Source organism: Malus domestica, chromosome 14, assembly GCF_042453785.1.
Source record: "Malus domestica chromosome 14, GDT2T_hap1".
Classification (NCBI taxonomy): Eukaryota; Viridiplantae; Streptophyta; class Magnoliopsida; order Rosales; family Rosaceae; genus Malus; species Malus domestica.
The window spans coordinates 13,632,089-13,640,924 of record NC_091674.1 but is presented as its reverse complement, the minus strand read 5'-3'; the positions used below and the strand labels follow the sequence as shown (position 1 = coordinate 13,640,924).

The following is an 8,836-nucleotide window of genomic DNA, read 5'->3' as shown; positions in this document are numbered from 1 at the left end:
GAGTCTTCAGTACATTTTCACCCAGAAAGAGCTTAATCTTAGGCAACGAAGGTGGTTAGAGCTGATTAGCGATTATGATTGCACTATTGAGTATCATCCTGGTCGTGCTAATGTGGTGGCTGATGCTTTGAGTAGGAAATCCCAAGGTCGGGTTAACGCATTGTATGCTTCTCTTGTTCCACTTCTTGCAGATTTGAGGTCCACTGGACTGCAATTGGGATTGGAGGAACAAGAAGACATGGTGGTAGGACGAGAAAAAGCCTTACTTGCTAGTTTCCAAGTTAGGCCTATTTTCATTGACCGTATACTCGAAGCACAAGGAATTGACGAAGAAGTTCAGAGTTTAATCTTTGCAGTTTCTCAAGGAAAGAAAAAAGATCTTAATGTTCGGGAATCTGATGGCATACTTATGCAGGATAAGCGGATGTACGTGCCAAATAATGAGGAATTGAAGAAAGAGATTCTTGATGAAGCGCATATTTCAGCATATGCAATGCATCCAGGGGGCACTAAGATGTATCATACCATTAGGCCATTTTACTATTGGCCAGGTATGAAAAGAGAAATTGCAGAGTATGTTAGTAGGTGTGCAGTTTGTCAGCAAGTTAAAGCTGAAAGGAAGAAACCGTTTGGTTTAATGCAACCACTTCCCGTTCCACAGTGGAAATGGGAAAATATCACTATGGATTTTGTGTACAAGCTTCCTTGTACACAGAATGGTTATGATGGCGTTTGGGTGATTGTAGATCGACTGACTAAGTCAGCACACTTTATTCCAGTGAGGGAAAAGTATTCTCTGAACAAATTGGCTGAGCTGTTTATCACTAAGATTGTGAAGTACCATGGGATTCCAGTGAGTATTGTTTCAGAACGAGATCCTAGATTCACTTCTAAATTCTGGACAGCTTTTCAGGAAGCTCTTGGTACGAGATTGCTATATAGTACGGCATATCATCCCCAGACAGATGGTCAATCAGAAAGGACAATACAGACTTTGGAAGATATGTTAAGATCTTCTGTAATGCAGTTTGGCGATGATTGGCATGCAAAGTTGGATTTAATGAAGTTTGCTTATAATAACAGTTACCATTCTAGTATCGGGATGGCACCATTTAAAGCTTTATATGGAAAATCGTGTCGTACTCCTTTATGTTGGTCAGAGGTCGGTGAAAGAGTTTTGGTGGGCCAGGAGATAGTGGAGGAAACTACTCAGAATGTTCAAGTAATTAAGTCTAATTTGAAAGTGGCCCAGGATCGGCAGAAGAGCTTAGCGGATAGGCATGCTACTGATCGAGTGTATAAGGTTAATGATTGGGTATTTTTAAAGCTATCGCCTTGGAAAGGAGTAGTAAGGTTCGGGAAAAAGGGTAAGCTGAGCCCTAGGTACATCAGACCTTATCAGATCACCGAGCGAGTTGGTGAGGTTGCTTACAGGCTTGAGTTGCCTTCAGAGCTGTCTAAAATGCATAATGTATTTCATGTCTCGATGCTTCGTCAGTATGTTGCAGATCCATCGCATGTGATTCTGGTTCAACCTTTGGAGATTAGCCCGGATTTGACTTATGATGAAGAACCAGTGACTATCTTAGATTGGAAAAAGAAAGTTCTGAGAAATAAGACAGTGCGGTTGGTAAAAGTTTTGTGGAGGAACCACTCGGTGAAAGAGGCTACATGGGAAACAGAGGATCGGATGAGAGAGATGTATCCGAGGTTATTTTATGATTATTAGTGATGTATTTTGGTTGTGTAAATTTCGGGGATGAAATTTCTATAAGGAGGGTAGGTTGTGACAGCCCGTCCCGAATTATCGTTTTCGAAAGTGTGAAGTTAATAAATTATCATTAAGTGTTTTAACGATTTAGAACATTAGGGTTTATTTAGTTACCCTAGTTTTAAAAAATGGATGATTTTGGACGTTTTGTTTGTTTGTGTTGATGAGTGTGGCTTTTGGAACCCATACACTCACGGACACACTCATTCCCTTTTTCTTTCTTTCCCGTGATTCCCTCAACCTCACTCACACTCTCTCTTACTTCGAAAATTCTCATTCTCTCTCTCTCTACACACGGACAACCTCAAGGATCATCAAATCTTCACAGATCGAAGAAACAAAGACCACCATCGTCTTCATCTCGTCGATACGAGTTCATCCATACCCATTTCAGGTAAGAACTTCAACGTTTTCACGTCGAACCACTCACCTTCGTTTTGTGCACTATTCATCAACTTTGTATTGGTTGATTTTTAGGAGTTTTTAAGCTCATAGGGAGCTTAAGAAGGTTCTTAGGAAGCTCGGAGTGCTTCGTTGGAAGTTTTTGGACGTAAGAATATCGAGATCGAAAAGTTCAAGTTTGACCCGTGCCTTTTGAGCCAATTTCCGGCCAAACCATGGTGATTTGGCCGACATGCAAGGTATCAATCTCTTCGTCTAGTCGAGTACTACAACTTTCCTTTTTGTTTCACTCAATTTCGTTGAGTATTGAACACGTTATACTCATTTGAATCTTACCCAGTTTCCGGCGACCTCTGAGGCTTTCGAGGAATTTTCTGGCCCAAAAACGGCGAGCTAGATGTCGTGTGAGGTACCATTCTCTTCGTCTCTTCAAGGGCTATAACTTTTGTTTTTGAATCACTTGATTTCGTTGAGAAATGACAAAGTTATGGCAATTTGAAAAACTACCCAGAAACCGGAAAAAACCAGTCCGGCGAGCCGAGGAAGAAGACGCGCGTGGGGGCGCGTAGGTCCGTGCCACCCATGGCGCGTGGGGGCACGTGACAAGCCCAAAAATTATTTTAAAAATATGTCGACGTCCGTGACGTCGAGTAGGTCACGATGGTATATTCATATACCCAAATTGAGCAATGTATGAGAAGTTATTAGCGAATGTTGTGTATGTGCTTTTAAATAACGTTTTTATAATTATTTCTCTTATAGGCGAGACCTATATGGAGGACGAGCGTAACTAGACTAGGCATGAGGGTTACGAACCGGCTACATATCAGTGAGTGGGCAGTTATTTTCAGTATATATATATATACGTATACTTGACGTTTTTCCCAGAAAACGTATTTAAAGGAAATGTGATTTAAGTATCTTGTGATATATGCATCATATTTTAGTATGTGCATTATCATAATTATGCATATTGTTGCATGGTGCTGAAGAGGCCCATGTAAGCTACATGTGAGTATATTATGCTGGTAACGATTATGAGATACGATGTTGGTTATGATTAAGATATGGTTGGGATATGATGGAGATATGCTGAATTATATGATTGAGATATGATTGAGAGCTCATTCACTTGCACACGTATCTTAGTGCTCCCGCCCAGAGTTAATGGCACAGTCTTTCACGGGATGTTCACCTCCCGCACCGCATGCTCGCCTTGGATCCAAGTTAGGTGCACAGTCCTGTCGTATAGACCACTTTTAGTGGATTCGACTCGTAGGTGACCCGCGAATTATCGCACAGTCTTCATGTGATTGTAGCACTAGAGCATATTATGTTATATACAGTGATGAATTGCAGACCACGTGAGGTGGTATTGAATGTGTGCAGGATATACATATATACATGATGTGATGAGATGATTATGAGCTATATATGCAGCCGATGACTGAGTTGATTACGATGAAAGAGTATAAACTATATTCATAGCCGAGGATTGAATTGATTATATGTTATTCCATCATATTCGCATAGAGATGATGAGCATTTAGTTGTGATATTTGGCATGACATACGTTCATAATGTCTAGTATGATTTTGAGATATATTACGTATATAAGTATATACTTTATTTCTGGGAAATTATACTTATTTTACGGTGGGGGTTAGTATATCCAAAGAGAAAAGAAGGTTTTGAATAAGTTTGTTATACTGACTCACTCAACTTTGTTTTGCGCCCCTCCAGGTTTTAAGTAGCGTTGTTGGTGGATCTCGAGGTTTCCAGCTGAAGTTTTGACAAACCATCACTCATGTAGGACCATCTTTGAGTGTTGTTAAATTAGTACATCTTTTGTTTGACTGCACTTAGACCTTGTGCTCTGGTTGTGTATTCACACTTAAACTTACTTGAGAACCTATGGTATTTGGTTTTAATTATTTGTACTTTCCTTAAAAATATCGCTTCCGCACTGCGATATGGTTAATGCAAACACTTTTTACATTTTATTTCGCTTTTTCTACTACTTTTAATTTGGCATAAATTTAGGAATTTGGAAAATGGACCATAAAGTATGAGTGGTATGAGTGTAAATAAATTGTATTAATAGGTCAATAGTGTTCTATTTGCAAATTTTAAATTTGGGCTTAAATTGGATCTTTAAAGATAGATGGGTTTTTATCTAGAAATACTGAGTTGTAAGGGCCAAAATCTAAAGCACCCTAATATATATCTTGATCAATCTTGAATTCTTGATGGAAAGTTACACAGAGAAAAAGATCGAGAAACACTACCTTAATTTGTCTGGAAAACAAGCATGCTAGTGATGGATGGAGTCCAATTGTATTGGAACTACTGCTGATGAGTAGTCTTCTTTTCATTACCGTTGGTAGATAAATTAACTGATCCTAGGTCCGAACTACTCATCCTCTCCCAACGATTATCTGATCTTGTTTTTTCTTCTGCCGCCTTAGTCCCCTTCTTTAGATTATTATCGTTAAAACCCCCGCCACTCAAATTATTATTGTTCCTTTTCTTCTTCATGTTACCATCATCAATGCCACTGTAGTCCAGTTTCTGCAAAATACTTGGAACGTCGATGTTGCCGCCGCGATGATCCTTTCCATACTTATTTCCCATCTCTATGGCAAATTTCTCTTTCGAGGCGATGAAGCCTCAGTTGCTTTCTGAAGTGATGGATGCCCTTCCCATGTCGACTTCGATGTCCTTAACCAAAACCCATTCTCTGAAGTTCACCATCGAGGGAGGAATCCTTGAGCAGAACACTTCTTTCAGGTTTTCCGGTAGTCTTTTTGTATAGGGGTTTTCGTTCTTATCGTAACGGTATCAAAAATTTTCATAAGTTGTCTGTTTAATTGGGAAATTAATTAAAACAAGCAGCTATTAGTGGTTAGAATATATATGTACATATGACGATGTAGAACTAGGATGAGATCGAAAAAAAATAAAGAGTAATAAGAAGTACGTACCTGGTTTGTGCAAATTAAATAGATATGGAAAACTGTAAGGCCACCAACAAACCAGACTGCTACGAAGCAGTACACTATAAGAACAACTGATACGATGTCTCGCGCCATGACCCTCCACAGATTGCCACTTTCTCGGACAAGGTTGATCCACGAAAACACAAACACATATATGCACAGCAACGTCGATGACGAAATAAATAAAATGAAAAACGGATAGTTGCGCTGCAACCAAGCCAAACAAGTTTAAGTTACAACAGAAACATTAATTAATATCGTTTAGTTTAGTTTGAAGTAAAATATCTCTTCTATTCAAAAAGTTAATATTTGATTAACATGTGCATGCACGCATGCAGGCGACGTAAATAGTAGTACGTAGTAATACTAATCCAATACACTGACCCACCCATGGACAGTGGTGATCAAATTTCTGAACACAGTTGTTGCAGATGGAACAATGAGAGGCACGTGGTGGACGATACAACGAAGGTGTCACAAAATTTGACCTTCACTGTGTGGCCATTGACCGTTACATCCTTTATTCGAGGTATTCTCAAACTGGAGGCTTTGTTGTTGACCCACTCCATTGAAGGGGTAGAACCGTCATATGTCTCGTCTGATTCTTGTGGTCGTGCGTTCCTCGGAACTATACCAGGATCTCTGCCGGAAGTCAAATACAGAAAGGTAAAATCCTGCGTGCATATACAAGTATATATAATAGTATTATAAAACCTTCCTTAAGACAAGTCAAGTTAGATTAGATTAATTTGCTTAATTAATTTCATTCATTTATAATAGGTATAATTAAGCAGGAATTAAATAAATAAATTAAAAGAAAGAATGACAATTTACCAACCAAAACAGTGAGGATTATTCCCCCAGCTATTACGGAATAATCATAATGTCCATCTTGTGGTCTCATCTTTACAAGCATTCTTATGCAGAATGTTAGTGCAGGACATCCAATCAAAAAGCTTGTTAGAAACAGTGATGCAGCGTCATGACCAAACACTATTCTTCCACTGCACAAAAATTTCTGACAACACGTACAAGTTTTTCACCACTGTTAGTCCATATTTATGTAATTATTTATGATAATCAAGTGTGAAATTCATTAATGATTTCATTTGTTTCTTCTACGAACGTATATACATACTCGTACGCAGCTAGGAGATAGGTACGTACACACATTTGACATCGATATCCATGCACTACATGTACAATTAGTTTTCAGTTTTAGTTTTAGTTGCCTTCAGAGTTTGAAGGAACAATTTTGTATGAAAAAGAAATGACTGATAATCATTGTACGTGTGTAAAAGCATTCATCGTGAACAAAATAACTATATATTTATGTTCATTCTTGATTACTGCTTTTGCAGGTAATTAGGAGGACACCATTATTAATTAATTCCAGTTTCATCACAACTTAGTTTGAAATCAAACAATCTAGCTAATCATCCTCATAACCCACAAAAACAACACATGACCAAGATCATATATAAATTTTTAAAATCCTATATCCAAATGATAAATTGTTGATGAAATTATTTTATAAAAATCATATAATCCAAGCTTCAACCTTCCTTAATCATAAAAGAAGTATCAAAGGGGGCGCAGTTTGTTAAATTACCTAAAAGAATGATTTGGCGGGCATGAACAAGAACTCTCTCTAGCAAGCTACGTTGTTCTATCTTATGAAAGCAACAAATTAATTAAAACAAGAAGATAAGAGATAATAATCATTATCATATATGGGGTAATTAAACATAATAATAATGATAAACCATACATACATTGTTACCCTGCCACACTAGGTATAGCCTTTCTTTTTCAGGAGGAGGAGGGGCCGCCGCGGCTGTGTCGTCCGAGGGAGCATCGCAAACTTGGCGCTTTTTCCTGTTCATTTCTTCTTTTAATTTTGATTTTGATTTTTTGGTTTCTTCAACAATCTCCTTTTATTCGCATATATACCCACGTCAAAATGATAGCACCATTTTTGATCTGCGAGTTAATAAGCGAATGAAATGAGATTAAAACGCAGCTGTGATTGCAGGAGGAGGATGCTCTCTTTTACATTATTATCATCTGGGTTAGGTTTGTGGCTTCCTCTCTCCTCCCCTCTCTCTCTCTGTTTTCTATTTTATTTATTATTATTATTTTTAATTCTCATGATTTTATGACCCCGTTTAATTTGGACCAAAACACAGCAGCCTGTGCTTGTGCCCCGCGAACCCACCCCCACCCACCCATCCCCCCCGTATTCATAATTTTCACACCCGCATGAATCTATCTTACACTCCCTCCCCAACGAACATGCAAAGGGGTCTCCGGCTTCCAAATCCCACCGCTTCTTTCGCATTTCACAATGATCCCTGCCTCAAAACAAAGTTACCCTAAGATGAAAAAAATTATTAGCCATTTTTCTTTGATTTAAACTATAATTAATGGCATGTTTCATTATGTGGAATGGGTTCGAATGTGAATAATTTAATGCGCAATTTTCATTATTTCTTATGTGTTAACGAACGTATGAGTATTATAATTATTCTAATTATTCAGTTTTGAATTATGATACTCCTTTCCACAAATTATTTGGCAAAGAACCAGATTATACTTTTTTGAAAACATTTGGTTGTGCATGTTTTCCATACTTGTGTCCATACAATAATAATAGACTATATTATCGTTCTACCAAATGTGTGTTTTTAGGGTATTCTTTGAATTACCAAGGATATAGATGCTTAGACATTTCTGCCAACCGCTTTTTTTTTTGTCAAGCCATGTTATTTTTGATAAGTTAAATTTTCCATTTTCTGAGCTATCCTTGACTCTTGCCTCCTAAAAGACAAGTTTGTCCCTGGATCCTACACTCGAAATTATTGGGCCACTGCCATGTGTACACCCACAATCCAACAACCACATCCCTTAGCACCAAATTGCTTACAAATCCAACCAATCAAACATCACCCCTTCCTAATTCCACTAGCCAAATGCCATCTACCTCTGAGTCGGTGCCTACCAATCCAACTCATTAGACCCTACCCATTCCTAATCCCACTAGCCAAATGCCAAACTCTTCCCCTGCCATCCTCTCCACCACCCTAGTAGCACATTCTAATACTTCAACAACCTAATCCTCACCTAGTATCCTACAACCAAATGCACCTGCCCCTTTATAAGTTTATCACCGGAAAACCCATCGTCCTGCAGGCCTTGCACCATTTCCCGTTACTGATTTAATTACACATTCCAAACTCATTTCTCCAAGTTCCTCAAGACATCCACCTATCCCCGCCACGTCTTCGGTAAGAGAGACAAATGCTCACCCCATAGTGACTCGGAGTAAAGCTGGTAATCTTAAGTCTCCCAAATATGCTCATTATGAGGATTATTCTGTATTTACCAATACTTTCATTGAGTATACTTGTTTTAGTCAAGTAAACAAATTTCTTAAGTGGCGTCAGGCCTAGCAGATGAATTCAATGCTCTTCAACGAGCCCGTACCTAGGTTATTGTTCCTCGTACTCGTTCAATGAACATTTTGCCAAACACATGGGTCTTTTGTATCAAGAGGAACTCTTATGGCTCTAGCCAACGTTTCAAAGCTCGCCTTGTTGCAAATGGGTCAACCATTCCACCATTTATCTCATCTTTGCACTTTCAGTTCAGTTTTGGTAGCCCG

General features: G+C 38.5%; 1 pseudogene; it reads right to left on the bottom strand.

The window, feature by feature from the left end:
• Positions 1-4,359: 4,359 nt before the first annotated feature.
• LOC103454701 (probable protein S-acyltransferase 4) lies at positions 4,360-7,372 on the bottom strand (annotated as a pseudogene).
• Positions 7,373-8,836: the final 1,464 nt, after the last annotated feature.